Below are 23,055 nucleotides of genomic sequence, written 5' to 3'. Positions count from 1 at the left end.
AGCTGTTTTCGGCCATAAGGATATAGTTTAATATCGAGAAAAAAGTTTGGCTTTATTTAGATCAAAGCTGTATGACGGAGGCGCGAGCATATTTTGGTGCATTTGGTGCAGCGGTTTGAGTAGCTGCCTTCGAAGTTGAGATTATTTTTGTTTGGGAGCGTTTTATGAGCAAACGCTTAAATGAATTCGGCCAAAGTTGAATTCTCGCCCCGATGGGCCGAGAGCAGCCGAGACAAAGGCTAGTTTATTGTTTAAGTCATATTATACAGTTTTTAAATTTTTTAACTTTTAAAATATTCTTATCCCTTCAAAATATGCAGATGCACGATAGTAGTGAATATTTTTATATGCATAAATAATAACACGGATAGTACTTTGTTCAGTTTAAATTCAAAATGTTAATCGGTAATATAAAATTAAACAATTTAAATCATTAATTTTAAAAGAAAATAACCAAGAAAACGAACAGTAAATTATGGAAAAGTTTTGCACTTGAAACACTCTAAATAAATGGAATAAAAGTATAATTTATTTTCTCAAAATACATCTTACAAAAAAGTTTTAAACTAATTAAGAATTAACCTATTTAATTCCTAAATAATGTACTTACAAATTTTAAGCATACTTCTAAACTAAACAAATTACAGCCATTTCAGAGGTTTCTTTTCTATATTTTCTTCCATAAATATAAAAGTAATTTTTAAGTAGGCTTAATGCTAATCTGTTAACGTATTAATAAAACAGAATCGGTTTTCTTGTAATTTGACATTACATCAATAATAAATGAATAAAAACCTTTACCCCCCCCCCCATCCCATTTGAGTATCTATTATTTTGAGTTCGCTTTACAGCTTAGGTTAGGATTGAACCTTTAAACAATACATTTTTGTGTTACGTCATTACAAGAAAACCGTATTGTTTTACATATAAAATACCGATATTTATCAAAACACCTAAAGATGGAAAGTTTAATATTTGTAGAGAAGTCTTGTTTTAAATATTTTCCTTAAGAGGACATGTTAAGACAGTTATAGGTATGCATACATTAATAAGACGATCCAGAATTGTATTGCACGAAATCATAAGTACAAAAATAAAGAATATTCAAAATATTCTATGAAATTTTCGAGACAGAGAAGAGTTTCTCTTACCTTTTTTTTCCAAAAAAAAAACAGTGTAAACTACATTTTTATTCAAATATATCATAAAACTGTATAATAATTCTTTACAATGTCTCTTGAGTTTAATTTGAACTAAAAGAGGATATAATTTTTTTTCGGTGAAATCAAGTTCGCACAATCAGATAAATTTATCAATTTTTTCAATAACTAAATTTCAAATATATTATATATACATAATAAAGATTAATTACAATAAACAGATTAACAGATCAAATTTTTTACCTGGCTCATCTTCTAATTTAATCTTCATTTTTTAATATTAGTCCTGTAATTTACTGTATTAATAAAACAAAAAAGAACACACTGAACCATTAACTCACTACAGGTACCGAGTCGTCAGAAATTCTGTACAACTAGAACACATTTAATTGCTGTTACCTTATCATTAACAATAGATAATAAATAAAGTAGTATGCCTAAATATGATATTAAAATGAATTTGATAACTTAACTTGAAGATAAACTACAATAAAATGTAATTAATTACTTCAACGTATACATACAGCCACGTACAATTTTATAAAACTGTTCTTTTTTCAAAACGAATGTGGAAATAGATTTATTAATATTGTAAGCTATTCGAAGAAGTTGAATTAAAAAGAAATAAGTTCATGTACTTAATTACGACTTAGTTTAAAACATACCTTGACATAAGAAAAAATAAATAAATATAAATTAGTGAAGGGTTCAATAAATAATTTTAATTGCAAAAATAACTAACGACGGATTTTAATTATTATTTCAGTAAAATAATCATAAAATCATAGCTGTTTTATATATGAGAAAAATACGTAGGAGAAAGGATAATACTAAATTTACAAAATGTTAACTACATGAATATGAGGGGAATCTTTACGTCAAAGGAACAGAAAAATATTTACTGGAACTTTAGCGGAATAACCTGTAACTTGACATAGAGCAATGATTCCTTAACTATGTAACGATAAAAAAATACATATAAATTATCATGTGCCGCAACCTTACGTGAAGTTATCTTTAAATTGCACTTTGCATACAAATGTAGAGGAAAACCTGGATTCAGCTAATGAAAGTATAAAAATTAAAAAAAAGGTAGTAATCAAAAGGTACAAACAATTAAATCTAAAAACCGTCAACTATTAACAATGTTGCAAATAAATCAAATTTCTTGGTATATACATACGTACTTCCAATATTATACGAATGCGAACACAAAAACAGTCAAAATTGTGATAAATAAAATAAGGAAACAGCAATTAATTAAGTTACAAACCTCGAAACAGGAGAAGATTATAAAATAAACATACATAAATCGAAATAACGAACGATATTTTGGCGATTTTTAGCAGCCTAATAAACGAAAACTAAAAAAGTAACGCGAAACCGATACGTTTCACCTGCAAGCGCTGACTGGTCGCATACTGAATCAAACATAAGACTGTTGCGCTACCCCCTCCATCCATTGGCAATCTAAACACACTTGCCTGACTTCAACGACGACATCCTGCGCTAGTTGTGTGTACAACAAACTATTCTACTTGTACAGTTGTTTAATTACTCTTATCTCATTTACCTTATAAACAAAATTATCACTATTTGTTTATTTTGGCAAAAACCAATATAATCAACTGATTTAAATTACAGTATCTTATTTAGTTTAAATATTATCTTAAAATAATTAGGGCCAATAATTTTATCAAAAGGATTTACAATGTTTTTTTGAATTTCATCTATTTTTATACAAAGACTAGATATTTTTCCATAATTAGAAATTTTAAAATAATTTAACGATTAAGATAAAAATAAAAATGTTTAAATCGTCACTCCGCATATCGTCACTTTCCTATCTCCGCAACGGAGATAGACGGAGTGGTAACGTAACTGGGTTCGAATCCCGGTCAGACATGGAATTTTTTCATACGCTACAAAAAAATATACAACATGGTTATCCACAGCAATTTTCTAAATACCATTGTTTTAAATAATATTTACTATTTGCAAAAAGATTACATCTATCTTCTATTTTCAGTGGTTGCTATCAGTCGCTTCAGCAAATAAAGCTAAAGAATTGTTCACCATGCATCTAATTAAGATCTTTATAAATGAAATTAAAATATATTTTTAACTTATTATTGATATAAGATAATTGTGCACAATCATGGATAGATACACATTTCAAAATCCTTTAGGACTCCTGTCCCTGTTTTCGGATGGATATTTAATTTTTGGAAAATATAGTTCTCTCAGCAATTTTTTTAACTAATAAAGGAAAACTCACTGATCAGTAATGTATTTTCATCGTCTAGAAAATACCCTGATCTCCTAAGGAATTGTGGGCAAAGACCTTGACCATTCCTATAGGACGGTTTTTTCAACTACATTGCAGTTTCTCTAAGTAGAATATCCTCTCCTATCACTAACCTTTTTTCTCATTGTCGTTTCTGCGGTAGTATGGCCCTACCTGTTATGTTTAGGTTAAAGTCATAGATGTTAGCAAATTACTTCATTAAAAATATACATACGCCGGAATTCTACCGGTGGATAACATTCTTCTTACATGTTTTCAGACCAAAATTTAAATTTATAACCAAAATATTCACAAGTATTTAAAATAAATTGTTACTAATCTAGATACAGTTTTATGTTGCTTTGGGTATCCATAATTTGTGTAGTTTATATACCCTTCCATACATAAGAACTAAAAAGTTATTTTAACATAAAAATATTAAATCACAGCTCATTACTAAATTATAGTTATTAAAAATAAGTAATCCAGTTAACTAACATAATTAGTTTCGATTTAACATAATATTTATCATACCAATATTAAAAACTTATAATCTATGGCTTCTTTTAGGAAAAACGTAAGAATTTTATTATCGAGATAAAAAAGATATTAGGAATTTTTACATTCATTTTTTCTGGGTCTTTCTATAATAAAATAGGTAGAATTCAAAGGATTTTTTTTACAACCGAATACCTTAGCTGATGTCAAATTACTAAATGAATGATGCTAGTACAAACCAATATAAATGGACAACAATGTATACGTCGCTGAGATAAATCTCTACTATGCAATGAAAAACGTTTATACAAAAGGAAAATAATAAAATAAATATGATGTACAGCACTTCTTATAATCCATAAATAATCCCTTACAAATTATTATTTTGAAATATTTTCTGAAGTTATAATATACCAAAAAAAAACCATTAAATATATATATATATATATATATAATAAAAGATACATGTTACTTTAAAAATACAACAAATAATTTAAATATTCTAATAAATCATGGAAATGATTTTTTTCTTTTCCGATGGTTGGTTTTTAAAGATCAAGGTAAAGCAAAATTATCTATGTTTGTGCAGATTATAAATATCGTATTCGCGTATATAAATCAATCAATTATTTTTTTCCATACTATATTTCACTCTCATACAATATTGAACAAGATTAGTAATTTCCTAAAACTTTATCATTTTATTTGTCCGGGCTCCACTCAAGAATGACCAAACAAAATTTAATGGAAATTCTAGAATATAAATATATGTATAATTGAAAACAGCTATTCTTAGATAAAATAAATATAGATTAAATATATATATATATACTTAATTTTGATAAACATGGCTCGTTGTTAATAATATTTAAATTATTTATATAATTATAATCTCACTTACCAACATTCATTAATAGTAACTATGTTCGAGCGTTTTCGGAGATTATTACTCCATCCTCAGGAACAATGATGTAATATATATTATAAATATTTACTTTTCCATATCAATAACTGTAATAAAATAAATATAACACTGATCGTGAAAGAGCTAAAACAAAGTCAACGTTATCGTCATGTCAGCAAGAAGGTTGCAATTGTTATTATGATAACAATTGTGACCTTACTGACATGATGGATAACGTTGATTTTATTTTAGCTCTTTCACGATCAGTTGTTATATTTATTTTATTACAATTATTGATATGGAAAAGTAAATAATTATAATATTTATTTCACATATCAATGAAAGATACCATCATTGTTCCTGAGGAAGGAATAATAATATCCGAAAGCGCTCGAACATAGTTACTATTATTGAATGATGGTAAGTAGAAATATAATTACATAAGTAATTTATATATATCTACTTTCAGAAGGACACATGTTACACTCTTGACGAATAACAGATTACTTATTTTGGCATTTATTCGTTGAGTTAAGCTTGAATTAACTATGCGTACTAATTAACTTTCAAAAAACCATTTCAAAAGAAAAAAATAATTCTATGAGATTTATGTAGGAAACAACTGTTTTTAATTTTCGACCAATGTACAAAATCCCTTTTGGGAAAGAAAAAAACTTTTACAAGTTTTACTTACTAAGGACAAAAAAAATTATGGCATTCACGAAAACTAAAAACTGTTACAGGTTATAAGAAAATTTGATTTCTTTCTTTTTTTTATATCAGTCAGTTGGCAGATTTGATCCAATTCTCCATTCCTTTCTCTGTTAATCTCCGAATTTTTAAACTTTACCATACTAAATGTTTAATTATATTATTTATAATACATTTCAATATTTATCTTTACAGATTCATATACAGTTTTTACCGTCTAATCATCTATTGTCCAAACATGGAGAAATTGGCCCATCGTCTTTTTACTAGATTCTTCCACAAATTTCACTATGCATGTCATGTTAACCTCATCTCGAATTTTATCAAATGATCTCATTTTTAACATATCCCTGTTTGTAACACTACATTTAAGAATTAAAATAACTTTTATTAACGAATTTTTTCGAATTAACGAAAATTTCTTTTTATTGGTAGATAAAAACTAATACTTGAAAACACACCAAGATATCCACTGAGTTATACCGTTAATTTAATCTAATCTCATTTATAACAATTTAAAAAATTAATAATTGTAAAAGTTACCTTTTTTTTAATCTTCGCGATAAATATTACAATTATTTAAATTAAAATTTTTAATGATTAATAAATTAAGTTAAATGAATCTGAAAGATCCAAATTGAATTATAAGCTGTCAATTTACTATAAAAATTTATTAAGCGTTTAATACACAAAACATTATTCACAGTTACGCACACTCAATCTTGTAAAAAAAAAACATGATATAACCGTTAGTTAATTAAATATTGATTCTCTATAGTAAATAATTGCTTAAAAAATGACGTATTTAAAAAAAAATCTTAAGAGGCGAAATTAGCTAGTGTAGTAAGTGAACTTCAATATAAAGAAATCTATGTGGACACCGCATGACTTCCTTGTACGCCTATTAAATTAAATTACATATACACATTTTTAAAAACGAAAAGTACATAACATTTTATTTCATTAATAACTTCTGATATTTTTTTCTTTTTTTTATTGTTATTGATGCATGACTAGTTAAACTAAATGTTCTGTATTGCATGCATCAAAATCTTAACTAGAATTCTATACAGAAGAATTGAGAGGAGAGTGGAAGAAGTGTTAGGAGGTGACCAATCTGGTTTCAGGAAAAGTATAGGGACAAGGGAAGCAATTTTAGGCCTCAGATTAATAGTAGAAGGAAGATTAAAGAAAAACAAACCAACATACTTGGCGTTTATAGACCTAGAAAAGGATAACGTAGACTGGAATAAAATATTCAGCATTTTAAAAAAATTAGGGTTCAAATACAGAGATAGAAGAACAATTGCTAACATGTACAGGAACCAAACAGCAACAGTAATAATTGAAGAACATAAGAAAGAAGCCGTAATAAGAAAGGGAGTCCGACAAGGATGTTCCCTATCTCCGTTACTTTTTAATCTTTACATGGAACTAGCTGTTAATGATGTTAAAGAACAATTTAGATTCGGAGTAACAGTACAAGGTGAAAAGATAAAGATGCTACGATTTGCTGATGATAAAGTAATTCTAGCCGAGAGTAAAAAGGAATTAGAAGAAACAGTGAACGGCATGGATGAAGTCCTACGCAAGAACTATCGCATGAAAATAAACAAGAACAAAACAAAAGTAATGAAATGTAGTAGAAATAACAAAGATGGACCACTGAATGTGAAAATAGGAGGAGAAAAGATTATGGAGGTAGAAGAATTTTGTTATTTGGGAAGTAGAATTACTAAAGATGGACGAAGCAGGAGCGACATAAAATGCCGAATAGCACAAGCGAAACGAGCCTTCAGTAAGAAATATAATTTGTTTACATCAAAAATTAATTTAAATGTCAGTAAAAGATTTTTGAAAGTATATGTTTGGAGTGTCGCTTTATATGGAAGTGAAACTTGGACAATCGGAGTATCTGAGAAGAAAAGATTAGAAGCTTTTGAAATGTGGTGCTATAGGAGAATGTTAAAAATCAAATGGGTGGATAAAGTGACAACTGAAGAGGTATTGCGGCAAATAGATGAAGAAAGAAGCATTTGGAAAAATATAGTTAAAAGAAGAGACAGACTTTTTGTCCACAAACTAAGCAATCCTGGAATAGTCGCTTTAATATTGGAAGGACAGGTAGAAGGAAAAAATTGTGTAGGCAGGCCACGTTTGGAACATGTAAAACAAATTGTTAGGGATGTAGGATGTAGAGGGTATACTGAAATGAAACGACTGCCACTAGATAGGGAATCTTGGAGAGCTGTATCAAACCAGTCAAATGACTGAAGACAAAAAAAAATTGTTATTATTGAAATATTATTTATTGCAATTTTTTTTTTACAATCAGAGGTTAATAATTATTAATAAATCAATATAATTAAATTAAAAAAAAGGTGATGAAGTCTGATTCGAACCTTCCCCTTGTAAAATCCAAGTATTTCATTAATTAAAATTTTATTTGGCTATAATTCTGGAACCAATGAAATTAAGTACCACTTATGATACATCGTTGAAAAGCTCTAATGAAAACTCATTATTGCAGTTAAGAAAAAAGTCTATAATTCCAGTGTTTTGGATTTTGAGCTTTTTTGGACACTTTTGGTCCAGTCGATTGCAATCAAAAGGAGAGTGCACAACTAGATGTTACAACAGTCCTAAATCCAAAATTTCAACATCCTACGGCTAGTCGTTTTTAAGTTATACGAGATACATACGCACATACGGACGTACGTACGTACAGACATCACACTGAAACTAGTCAAAATGGGATATTTCCATTGAAATCTGAAAATCGAAAATTTTCGCGATCACAATACTTCCTTTACTTCGTACAAGGAAGAGAAACGGAATTAATAGTACCAAAAATTAACGAATTTATCTGTGTTAATGGATAATTTCCTACTTATAAATAAATTAAATTTACTGCATTATAAAATAATAGATTAATAAACATTTTTCTTCAAGAATCTTTACAAACTGACAAACATGCAAACTAAATATAAGAATAATTTTATCGTAATCGTGTGCCAAACATAAGAAAAAGTATGCCGCTCAGATATTAAAATTATAATTAAATCGCTAAGAATTAAAATAATTTGTCTGAATTAAATTATATTTAAAATATTCTAACTAAGACAACCTTATTTCCAGATTAAAAATTTGTATTCTTGTATTAGACAACACAAGAATAATAAGATGTTATAATAGGATGCTCGTAATTAGAGAAATCTGTCTTAACCCGAATGAACAAAAAAACAACAAAGTTGCTGTTCTCTCATGAAAGGCAGACTAATACGTCGATACTAAAAGTTTTACCTAATTAATCACACACCAATAAAGAAAGAAAGAAAGAAAAAATTAAAATCAGTACAATAATTTTCTAACATAAACGAATAAAAATGGATACTACTTAAGAATTCTAAAGATACATAACTTCAAAATCTTATTTTTCTCAAAAACGCTTGATATATTTTTATGAATCGAACTGCAATAAAGCCTGCAGTATAAATTAAATTTCACTTTGCTGGGCGTTAGGAGAATAAAAAAAAAGAAACGCTGTATGTTCAATTAAAATTATTCAGAAGATTAATGAGATATAGCTTATTTCAGGATTACGACAATAACAGCAGTACTCCTCTAATAAAAAACACACACTAAGCACTCCTGAGAGCCTATAATATTTTACAATTTCGTTAAGGCCAGTCAAATCTAGAACAAACCCAAATAATGCTTGGTTTTATTATAAATTTCCAAATGCATTAAAAAAAAAAAATTCTATCTTACTTCCTTAATAGTTCGCGTTGGTCTACAACGGAGGGCGTTTAGAAAACAGACTATAAAATGATGTCATTTAATTTTTATTTATTTTTTAAACACTATTTTGTTTTTACACTGCGTTTACCTCTTAAACGAAATGATGGTAAAAGATATGAAATATTTTTCATAATTTAGAAATAAAGTACAGGTTTTTCATAACTAACTAATAATGAAGGGACATCTCAGTAAGTTTTTGGCGGGAAAACATTGTCGTGACGAACGTAATAATTTAGATAGGATTAAATGAAATATCTAATTCAAAATAAATGTCATATACAAATCAGTATATTAATTGGCTGAAATAAGAAACCCCCAAAAAATGAAAAAAATGTTCATTTCATGTTTTAGTAATAAATGATTCAGAAAACAGCTACGCAAAATAATTATGAAAATAAGCTGAAAACAAGAAAATGTTCAAAAACGATTACAAAATTTTCATTAGTTATTTAAAATCCAAAACTAAGAGCCCATTTATATTGTTAAAGTATCAATATCAACAGAAATTGAGGAAATAGCATTTACATAAAAAAAATTAAAATATAATAATACATAATTGATAAATAATTATTACATGTAATTTATATTTAATAATTAATATAATAAAATAATTATAATAATACTTATTGACAAATAAACAGTACCCACGAAACACAATAAAACAAATATTTCTAACATTGTTTTTTAAGAGTACAAAGCAGTAACAATTGTTCTTTTAAGCGATCTCAAGCGAAAGCGTAAATAAAAAAACTATCAACTCAGAAGATGTTCATTTTAAAATATTTATTTTAAATAAATATTTTAATAAAATATTTATTTTAAATAAATATTTTAATAAAATATTAAAACTTTAAATTAATTTTTCTGATTTATCTCCGCTGTCCGGCCTGTATTCTCTTTTATGTTTATCCGTATATCCTGCGGTAACTAGTAAGTTTAATTGAATTTAGTAGACATTCTACACATGTCATCCACCTTTCGCTTGGAAAAAAAATATACATAAAAAATTTATCAGTGCTATCCAACTCGAAAAGATGAGAGATTCTATAATAATAACGTATTATTGCATAAAATAAGGAAATAAAGTAATAATTTTGTACACGATCAGTTATTACTTCCTAGAATAACGAGGTTATATGACGTCACTGAAGAAGATGTGGCTCGTATGTTTAGTAATACATAATACAAAACATTTCATAAGTACGCAACCATGCAAATAAGTTTTTTATCTCTAATTAAAAAAAATAAAATAGTTGACAACAAAGTTATAATACTTTCCTTCCATAGGTTGTCATCCGTATATAATGGAAAAATAATTACGCATGGAAAAAAATTACGATTTCATTTTTGGGGTGCGGCTAATTTATGAAAGTTTTAGTGTAAAATTATCATAATATGTTTAAATAAACAAAAAAAACTTTAAAGTTCAAAAAATCTCTATTTTTTTTTCTTCCCAACTTCAAATTCACCTTCCAAGAAAGTTTTATTTTTTTATTTTTCTACCTTTACAATGTTAAATGGAAGAAAATAAAAGCAAAGTCCACTAAAAAAATGTACAACCAATAAAAATTTACTTAAGATTTCTTTTTCGATGATGGAGGGTGGATTATGATGAAGTTTTATTGTAATATTATTACTAAAAGTTTATTATTTAAATTTCTAATAATATTAAAATTTTAAATAAACCAAAAACTTTTGAAAAGATAAAAAAATAGATTTTTTAAACTTAATCTGACTCCCTCCCCCCTATATTGCCCTAAAAGTATCTTTTTTGAGCCGCTTGCACTAACGCTATGCTTAGGAAAACGTAGTAGAAATTCTGTTAAAGAAACATGCAATAAATAAAAAGGTAGTCTCTTTTTTGACTCTTGGGAAAGGGGGAATTTTGTGGCGTTTTTTTTATAAATAGTAATATAAGAATGTACGCATCCACCTAATATAAAACAGATTTATATCAACAAAACTTTGAAAAAATATCCCCAAAAAATCCTCCCACCCTCTGGAAATATTGATCTCAACATTTTACCAATAAATTGCCTCATATTCACGAGTCTCTGCATAAAATTTCAGCAAAATCGATTTATCCAGTCAGAAGTTATTAAGCTTCAAACATCCCAACACATACCTAAGTACGCATTTGTTAACATTACTTCCTCTTTTCAATTTTCCTAATTTCCTAATTTTAATTTTTTAGGGTTCAGAGTCATGAAACGTCGAGAAATGCAAAAAAAACCCTATTTTTTGACTGATTATCATATTTTCCTTATTGCAGCATAGCTCTAGAGCTGTGATGCCTGAAAAATAAAAACGGCGATCTGCCGAATTACCGATAGCATTGGCATTTTCTAAGATATTCTTCTAGAATGTTCTGGATTCGATTTTCGATTACGCTTAGCATTTTACACACCCACTGCAAGCATCATCTAAACTTCATCATAAAAAAAATTAAACGTCTGTAACTGAAGAACGTACCTATGTATTCACTAAACAAGTAAATTTTATAAATATCTCTCAGAGCTTCAATATTTCATTATACAGTAATTTGTAAGTAACTAAATAAGTAGCACAAGTATTGTAATTATATATGCACTCTACATGAAATTTCTGGCTTCAGAATAAAACGTGTAAACACGAAAACCAATTTAACGTCAGGTTTCTCGATGTACTTAATTATTTTGGAAAAAATGCTAAAAAATAGGTTTTAATGTTTTTGTAAATCAAAACACATCTTCCGCCCGTTTTTCTTCAAGAGTCAATGAGAAAATTTATTTTAATTTGAGAGTGTTTCAAAGAAACCTTTTTATTGTATCTCAAAAACCACTTTCCTGAATCATTGTCGCTCTACCCGAGCAATAAAAACGCATTTTAACTGAAAAAATATTATTTGGTAGAATACAGTCGAGCTTTTTGTACTATGCTCGTGTATTTTGATAATATACAATACCATGTCCACACGACTTTTACTCCAATTTAAAATTTCATAAAATGAATATTTTAAAATAAGTAAAAAAATACCTCATTATCTTACAAATGGTATTAATCCGAAAAGAATAATCGTACACATAAATAACAATACAGTTATATAAATATTATAAATAAATGTGTTTATTTACGTTTTCAGATTCCGATCGAATAACAAACAATTTTATATTCAAAACGATTTTAGTTACTTTCTCTTATTGTCTTCAGGGAAAACCTTTCATGACCAAAGATGCGAAAGTTCACACGACATATACTGTCCACGCGCAATAATTTCTTTCCACAATAAAACCATAATTCACCATATAGTCTACGATAAATACTTCTTTCATACATCAGAAACATAATAAAAGATAAAGAAATAATAATACATTAGGTTTCTCATGAATTATTAAGAAAATTTAAAAAGAAAGTAGAAAACTAAATATATATATTTTTTTGTCAGTAAATTCAGCTGAAATCGTATCACTATTAAACAAATGAAGGTGTATGAGTATTCAAAAATACTGTAAAGTTAAAAGAATTATTAATATAAACGACAGGACTTCAAAATTACGCCATATTTTTTTCTTTACAGAATTTTTACGCAGTTCTTTTGAATTTACTGCCGATTATCTTCATTTTCAACAAATTATGATATTAAATAATAATAAGTGTTAATAACACTTTTAGATAAATATACAGATGTACAAATAAACTCATACTACTAAAAAATGAAGTAAGCTAACAGCGTTATAAATTATAGGTATCAGAATCATTTACACTTGAACATTATCTTATGGTATCACTGAACAAGATCAAAATAATCTTAATGGTTTCTGCTGGATATACGCGCTAGTACAAGAAAATCTAAAAATCAGCCCTGACATAATATTTTCCGATCACTCTGCAACAGTAAATCGAAATCCTGGTTTCTTATTATGGTCTAACTGGTTAACAGCTAGGATTACTTACAAACTGTATCCGTAATACTATAATTAAAATTATAAGTTATATTCGTGAATTATTAAAGTAGAATATACAGGTTATTTGGATCTGAATTGTAAATTATATGAAAGGAAGCACGATTCCTTTTGTAGTAAATTGCACTAAACAGCGCTTTTCAATTCATAAACTGAAAACAGTAAGTAAACGTTTTCACAAATGAGGAGCAATCTTCATACGATCACCTTTAACGTACCTCCAAAAATACAAATGTTTACCCCTATAACTACCTAAGAACTTGGATCAACAACAATAACGCTAATATGATAAATGTTCATCGTCGGAATAAAATGAAAATGATATGGACATATCTTTGTAAATATTTATTAACAATGAACTTTTTTTCTACACATGCAAGCTACACAAGTATATATCATCATGCTAATGATAACCACCATAACTAGGATTTGTTACTTTTATTATTTTTTTTTTTTTATTCAAATATAATGCAACTGTTATAGAAATACATTCTTTCAACATCAATCGATATTTTTCTTCAGATTTAATTAAAACAACTAATATTTAAACAAACATTATTAGTTTGGTAATATTTATTTTTTAAACAAAGCATTTTAAAATTTTAACAAAAATACGAAGACACAATCAGAAAGCGTTTGAAAACATTTGTTCAAAAAAATAAAATACTTATTGCTGTGTGTACTCGTAACTCCATTGCAACATTTTATACATTTTTTACAGAACTTTCTATAGATCACAGAAACTTCGCATATTTATTCAAATGTACGTATATATTGATATTAAATGATTCTTTATAATTTTTAATTTTAGATTCAAAAATATAGATAATATCTTACTGTAAAATTATCATAACTCTTTAAAGCAGTATAAAAATTGATTATTCAGAAACTGTTTTCTGAAAATAAACTATTTTAAATATACTCGTTTTATTCTGAAAATAGACTTTTTTCTGAAAATGAAAATGACTTCATCTACTTTAACGAGACGAACTGAATTTAAAAGAAAATCTATACTTTAAATGAATAATAGTCTCATATTAGGATTTCAAAGAGCTTTAAAGTTATAAGAAGTTTAAAGATTGCTGGTACCGGAATGAATTTCAACAGAGAGGGAGTTCTTTCATATGCGTGGATGTTTTTTAAACGATTCATAGTAAAAAGATTACGTTAAACAGATTTTGAGAGGATTAATTATACTAATAGTTTAACAATCGAATTATTTTAATACGGAATCCTAATCCTGACGAATTTACAAATTGTATCCTTCTAAAATTAGGATGTGTCTTATAACGATACAAAACTCAATCAAGACAGCTCAACTACAAATCATTTTGTAGAACGGTTTCCGTTCGTTATTACTTATTTCCAGCTACAATTCTGAGTTCCTGGGTAGTTTTCACATGATCTTGTTTTTTTCTTAGCGTCAACCCAAATACATAAGTTCATAATTCCTATTAAATTATCTAATATTAACATAAAAGAAACTAACTAATAAAATATACAAAAGAATGTCGTAACAAAAACATGATTCAATTTGTTTCTGATAAGTTTCTATACATTTCAAATAACTATGAAATGACTGATAAACCTATAATAGTAGTATTATTTTTAACATGAATTATTATTTTTAACTATTATTTTTAACATAAAGGCATTATCTTTTATCAACTTTCAAACCGTGCTTTTTTTAAAAACCCAGGTTCTTTCATAATTTGTTTATATGTCGCAGGAAAATGATGAAAGCTGAGATTTGATCAAATCCCTAACGGAGATGATCAATTCAGAGATGTTAAAATTATATACAATTCAGGATACAATGAAACTGTCTACTGGCCACCTAAATAAGTAAAATATATATATATAATTTGTATATTTAACGTTAATTAGACGAAGTTAGCGAGCGTAGGTTATGTTTGGTTAGATATCTCCTTGGCATAATTAACAGCTACCTACATTGCAGAAGGCTTAAAACCTCCACAGAAGATGGTGAGTTGGTTTTTGACGTGTTTGGTGTAGTTCCGCGCGGGCCGGTTCTCGGCTCACTCCTGTGGGACCTCGCTTTTGATGGGCTTTTGAGACTTCAGTTTGATGGGGACGTTGAACTTGTTGCATATGCAGATGATTTGGTCCTCCTCGTGGTCGGACACACTGAAGCAGAAGTAGAGGAGGTAGCCAATAATGCGGTCCGGCGAATAAGCTGTTAGCTTGAGTTGAGAGGTCTACAGTTAGCACCTATCAAAACCTCCGTATTAGCGTTGGTCGGGAGAAGAAGACTGCGAGAAATGCAAATTAATGTTGCTGGAACCAGTATTCCCACGTCGGGGTGCGTTAAGAATCTCGGCGTGTGGTTGGAGACAGTTGTTGATAATCTCGGTAAGTTTATGCGTAACCACAGAGGTCCTCGTGCTTCTAGACGACGTATAATACTGACGGTGGCTTCTTCTGTCATATTTTATGCCCTCCCTGCGTGGGTAGAGGCCCTTGAAAAGAAAAGGAATGTAGATAAAATATCATCGCTTCAAAGACGTGCTGCTTTGAACATTGTGGCCGCATACGGCTCGGTTTCGCGAAACGCTATTGAGGTCATCTCCGGGATTCCCCCGGTGCGGCTGCGTGCATTGATGCTCCGGCAGATTTATCTTAGTATGACTAAGACCGAAGCTAAGCACTTACTTCTGGCCGAGTGGCAGGAGGCCTAGCATACCTCACCTACTGGTGTATGACCTGTAAATTAATTCCGAGAACAGATGTATGGGTGCAGAGAGGACTGGGTGAGGTAGGTTTCTATTTAACGCAGCTCCTTTCTGGAAATGGCGAGTTTGAAGCCTTCCTGCATCGATTTGGCAGGAGAGCGTCTCCTCTATGCAGGTACTGCTATCTTGAAGATACCGTTGAGCACACCATCTACCAATGCCAGCGGTGGGATGTGGTCAGACAAGATGTCAGGTTAAGCTGGCTTTCTCCGGAAGAAACAGTTCCATACATGATCACAGGAAGAGCGAAATGGGACAAGGTAGTACACCTAGCAACAAGTATCCTGAAAACTAAAGCGAGAGAAGCTAGAGAATGGGATTTAGCCTGATTTAGGACCCAGATCAGTAAGAGGACTGAGATCATCCAGCAAGGAATCAGAGTTCCATACAAAAGACCTGAGACTCAGGCGAAAAACGTGACTTGAAGGTGAAGGGGCGAAGGACAGCCCCTGTGAAGCCGTCGTGCGTCTGCACTTGTGCGGATGGGTGACGGTGATGAAACACGAGGACTCTGGACCCCTAAACCATAAAGGCACCTCCTGGGCCTGCGCAATGCTAATACTACAGGACCGACCCCAGAGGAAGAGAAACGGTGAGATAGGAGTTTTATGTCGGTAGGGTGCGGATACACATAGGCTCTTAATAACGTCTAGAGTGTGCGAGTCCGACACTCCCCCATTTATGGGAGGTGCGTAAATGGCATTTCTGAGACTCATCTATAATATAAAACAAAAAAAAAGAAGGTTATATTAATATAGTGCGCGATACGTCATTACACGGAATCAACATAATCTAATCAAACATAGCCTACGCTCGCTTTGCTCGTCTGATTAACGAGGTGTTTATCATGCCGCTTGTTCAAAATCACTTACTTTCTGTAGGGAAATCACCCACAGAGTTGTAATTTTAAAATCTTCCGTGAATTGATCCATCTCTCTTAGGGATTTGAACAAATCTCCGTTTTCATCATTTCCCTGCGATGTATATATATATATCCCCCCCCCCCCACCAACAAACCGTTTCAAACTGTCACTCTGTACTGCCGGTTGTGGTGAGGTACAGTTTAAGCAGGTTAACAACTTACTAACTTTAATTAAGGAAATAAGGATCTAATAAATCTTCGCCTGTACCGGAGTTGTCAAAAATGTTTTCTTAACTAAAATTACCGGTTTCTTTTCTAAATAGAGTCGTAATAACGACGAATTAGCATCCACACGTAGAACAAGGAAAGAGCGTGAAAAAAGTAAGTAAAAAAGAGGCGCTTTTAAGTAATGTTCTATTTATCTCAATTACAAAAAATTGGTTATGTTAACTTTAGCTTTTGTTCAGTTTGGTCAAAATAAAAATGCGTGAAATACATCATTCCTATCTAACGACATAGAATATAATGTTACATAAAAAAATAGATTATAATTATTTTAACAGTTTTTACTTTGACTTTAAGTACAAAGGTTGACATATTTATATAGAAAACATTTTACTTTTAATTCATTTAACACATGACTGAATCCTTAGAATCGCTTCATTAATAAAGTAGAGAATGAATTATGCAAAACTGACATTCATACAACATTCCCGGGTCATTTCCTGCCGTACTGTATTTAATAATAATAATAATGCAATACGAACAGAAAAATTTTACTTACTTGATATAAAAGAAAAAAAAAATAGAGTGAAAAAAATTTCTTTCATCTTTCGTACATTATTTGTAATGATTATTCTCATAACCTAGATATTTATCGCTATTTTTATTTATTTATTTTTTTAGTTCAATATCCTGTTATGTCTTTTTAATGCAATGAAATGAAGCATATTTTAAATCTACGAAACAAAACACAAACAGTAAGCTTCGATAACTTTAAATGAAAGAATCTGATTTGAACGTTTTAAGGATTTTAGATTCAACAGAGTAACTTTCACAACAAAAACTGTCTATCTAAACGTTCAACAAGAATGAATCTAATTGTTTTGTATGTTTTTTCATAAATTCAACAGTCACGACAAATTTAATTTAAATATATACAGAGAAAAATTCTTGTGGTCACTTTTAGAGTAAAAAAGGTATAATTCCCGAAGAAAATTAAAACTCGAAAAAATTCCCCATTCGTGTAACAAAAGGAATTAAGTATTTCACTGGGACAAAAATTTTTCAAATAGTTTTTTTTTTTAAATATATTATTTAGAGTTCCAAAAATATACATTTTACTGTCAAGTGCATACTTTAAAAAGAAATCAAGCAATAATTTGATTCCAAAATAAAATTTAAAAATCAGAATAATGGGGAAACATTAATAATTTTATTATAGCTGATGAGTTGTTATATTAATGATATAAACACTAGTTTTTTTTTTTTGTTTTTTTTAGCAACCAAAAGAACATTTTCTCTATTCTCTACTTCTAATGTGTGTACGCCGCTGGAATCTGTTCAACTTTGTGAACAATAAAACAACCCGATGACCCAGTAAGATGAGGATGATATGAATGACAGGAAATAAAGTGTAATTTTGTACGAACTCAACCGACCGTTCCTGAGATGTGTGGTCATCTGAACTACAACCCCATAGTATACAGATATTCATCGTCTAGTATTCAAATCCATATAAAAGAAATTTAACTAAGATTTGAACCTCAGGACCTTCGACTACAAAAATCACCTGTTAAGCAGCTGATTAGCGACGACGATTTTCAAATCCACGTAATGTTTCAAAATGTTTAAACAATCTGTTTAAACAAGTTTTTTTAAATTTTACGCTGTATTTAACTTCACTACCACCATTACTTAACTATCAGGAAGGTTTTATAAATCTCATTTATGTTTTAAAATTGGGTTACACAAACGGATTTTTAAGGACTTTAGTTTTATACACAACAATTTTATATATTCATGTTTTAAAAGTTGATTTTTCAAAGGATTAAAGCTCGGTGTACTTAGGGTATTAAAAAAAGATTTCAGGGTAAAACTGTAAATAAACTGGTTTATATTATAAGAAGAGACGTGTATGCGTTTATATTTATTATCCCGAAATGTTAATATGTGAATCCAATATTAAGCACACTGTTATCCTCACTATTAATTGCTATATAGTCTACGTAGCTACTAGATTGGTGTCCTTTGCTAAGAACTCACTTGGTTTTCTATAACAAAATCTACTGGTTTGCCTATTAATAAAAAAAGATGAAACCACGGATTTCAAATAATATTAATCAAGAAAGCTGGACTCACGGAGACGTGTGGACCTTATTGTTTATGCTAAGCAGAACGGCTGCATTTTCAAACCTGTGGCCGTATCTGCACTGCCCGGTTCGTCTGGTGTTTCAACGTTATTTTGCCGACGGAACCTCTCCTCTGCGCCTCTAAACGTCAGATCCCATAAACCATGCCGCATACGGGTTAAAATGGGGATATCACGGCTCTCTAGATGGTTTTCATCAGAGGAGCGGCCCCGATTGAAATAGATAATTGTTTACTGTGTACCATAGTAAACTTTGGCTGAGATTTAACGCATATTTGTGAACTCCGAACTAAGTCTGCTGTTGACAAAATTCCACTGGTTTCGGACCGAGACCCACTTGAATTCATGCATTTCTCGGCCGGGAATGGTGACTTTTACAACCCACGGCGACAGACATTACGTGACAGCCACATTAACAGATTTTGAAACGTTTATTAACAAATAAATTACTTAAAATGAAGCCGGCCAACAGCTGAGGTGGAATATAATCTTTCTGCCTAAAAACGGTCATAAAATTTTTCAGTTAAAGCAGTTCATCAAATCATCAGTAGCCAGGCATCAGCCTGCTGCAAATATGATTGAATAAATAAATAACAGAAAATAGAAAATAAATTCAAAAAATCAATGTTTGTAAAACTGTAGTTTTCGTTTCATCAAATCATTACTTTATTCCTATTTAGCATTTATTATTCTTGATTTTAATTGGTGATTTATTAAACAATCATGTTAATAAAAACACACGCACGCGCGCGCGCGCAATAAAATCCATATTATATTTTATCCCAAACTAAAAACAATAATAATCACAAGCTTTTCTTAGGACCGTTTAATTTTTTTTTAAGCAATGATTAAAAAAGAAAAAGAAAAAATCAACTTCGTCATTTAAGTGCTTAAGGTTCAATATTTACCTAATAAGTGAAACCTTGAACAACGTACAGCCTATAAGGAAAAATGCAAATCTAAATTAAAGAAAAATTATTCCTTTTTATACTGATTTACGAGTATATAAACCAAATTATTTATTACACATAGTCAGGCTATACTACAAACCAGTATATATTAACTATTTAAGCAGTTATTCACCTAATGCAAAACAGCAGTATGAAATTCCGACAAATAAATTATTTAGAGCACGCCTTTTGGTTAAAGTGAGATAAAACAAAAACAATATTATCAAATTATTTACAATTTGTAATGTAATAAACAAAAACTTCAAAATAAGGAAAAGTATAATCGCGTAGTTGAAGATAAGACAGTTAGTTTACTTTTAAAAGTAATAAGGTACTTGTGTAATAATCTAACCTTATCAAGGTGCAAGTTAAGTTCACGATAGGAACATGTGTACGTAAGCATATGACAAACCGCCTCTACAGCCTAAATGAATTGTTAAATACACATTTTTTTTTAAATCCATAAATTAATAGATAGGAAAGCCATTCGAACGTCATACACGAAGGTATGATAAGCGAATTTATTATTCCACAACCAAGAGCTCCCATAACAGTTATGATAGTACATTAACTGTAATTTTAATTTAATATTATTTTATATTCTTCTCAAGGACGTTTCAAACAACCATAGCGGATTAAATTCAACTGATTTCAATTATAATTATAATTACTATAGGAAAAGATGGAATCCAAACTAACCTTAACAATTATTATGAATACAATCAAATCATTTATCCGTACATAAAATAAAATAATTCCTTGATATAAGAGGCGGCATTTTAATGGTTCATTACAATTATTTGTACATAAAATTCATCAATTTGGTGATTGAAATTATATTAAATATGTTGAAAGTATACAAAAAAAAAAGTGGTGAACGATAAAATGTCGCCCAACAATATTTTACAGTAAAGGTAGTGTTTTTTTCTAAAAAGAAAAAGATATTGGACAAAAAAGAATCCAACTAATAGAAAATGACCATAATATTTTTGTTTACGATGGAACTTTTTTATTCATTTTCATGCTGTAAATATGATACGAAATTATAATTTTAAATAAAAAATATTAAAACGAAAAAAAAAATCAAGAATTTTTATCAACCTTTATAAATCCTTAAAATGATTTACTCCGTGATATTAGACTTTACATTAACTGACTACTTCTATTGTTTTTTCTGGATAAATTTCTGTTAAAATCCCACAAACTTGCGCCCAGAAAAATATATCTCAACTGATGAACAAATGTATTTTTTTCACCAATTACAATATATCCAACATAAATAAGAAATATTCTGTAGTCTAACCTCAAATATGTTATTGTAACGTTCTACTGACTTTAGCATCTGTTTTTTAAAACAAGAAATCATATAAGCCGAGTTATTCGACAGAATAACAAAACAGAATATAACAAAATAATTTCATGCAGTTATATACTACATACAGCACATAATGGAAATGTAACTAAATTATATTTGTAAACTATTCTACGACTAGAATTTATAGATCAGATGAAAAAAATAAGCGCATACTGTTGATTAAGAGAAGTGGGAGCTTCAAAATAGCTTGCAGGTAGTAGCTTTCTACTACACAGTCAGATTATATCTTTCTGGTAAAAGGCAGATTTAGTCCATGACTGAAAAAAAAAACTGATGTGGACACTACATGACTTCCTTGTACGCCTAATAAGTTACATATACACAATTTTTTTTTTTTAATGTAACGTACATAAAATTTTATTTAATTAATAACTTCCGATATTTTTTATTTTATTTTTTTATTTTTTTTCAAGGAGATGAATTCAGATTCGAACCGATGTGCCTTCCCCGTGTTAGATCCAAATATTTCATTAATTAAAATTTTATTTGGCTATAACTCTGGAACCAATGAAAATAAGTACCACATATTATATATATATATATATATATATATCGTTACTTATATATTACATATATATATATAATATAACATATATAATATAATATAATATATAACGATATATATCGTTGAAAAGCTCTCAATGACAGCTTATTACTGCAGTTAAGAAAAAGTCCAAAATCCAAATCTTTGGGGATTTTTGGCTTTTTTTGACAATCTTGGTTCAGTCGATTGCATTCAAAAGGGGAAGTGCACAATTAGCTGTTACAACAGTTCTAAATCCAAAATTTCAACATCCTACGACTAATAGTTTTTGAGTTATACGAGATAACATACGTACGTACAGACGTCACGCCGAAACTAGTCAAAATGGATTCAGGGATGTTCAATCGCTAAAACATGTAGAAATGATCTAGAAACTATTTTCTGCCCAGTATCTCATAAGCATTTTACAAGTCTTTATCAGTGCATATGGTTAAAATTATATTAAAACACTATTATTAATAATACTCTATTTACTATTACAGAATAATGACGATTTATGAAGAATAAATTTTTTGTAATGTAAAAAATTGCATAGATCGTCTTTTTTAAAGTAAATACAATTTTTCATAATTACTGACTCCATCTTTTGCAATTAGTACAGCTTACCCGTAAATAATGGAGGATACTAGTAATAAACTCAATAAAAATATACTGCATCAATATTAATATAACATTATAATATTAATATTAAATTGATATTATAATATTCTGATTCAAAGAAACGGGAAATTTTGAAAGTTGTGTTGGTAGCCGTGGGCGATTGGTACCACTTGATAAGTGGTGCCAGCCTCTCTAACCCAACCTGCCATTTAGTTGTCATGGATCCTTGGAGTGGTGCGCAACGTGCATTTGGTATCAAATGTTTTACAAAAACAATAACAGTGTGGAGGGAGCGCGT

General features: G+C 29.4%; 1 protein-coding gene across 4 annotated transcripts in view; it reads right to left on the bottom strand.

Moving 5' to 3' along the window:
• The window catches only part of spir (spire type actin nucleation factor), a 713,663-nt gene that overhangs the window by 203,303 nt on the left and 487,305 nt on the right, over positions 1–23,055 (bottom strand). The gene's annotated exons all lie outside the window — the stretch shown is intronic.

The sequence above is a fragment of the Lycorma delicatula genome, chromosome 2, assembly GCF_047948215.1.
Source record: "Lycorma delicatula isolate Av1 chromosome 2, ASM4794821v1, whole genome shotgun sequence".
Taxonomy (NCBI): Eukaryota; Metazoa; Arthropoda; class Insecta; order Hemiptera; family Fulgoridae; genus Lycorma; species Lycorma delicatula.
This window is presented reverse-complemented; position numbering and strand designations above follow the sequence as displayed.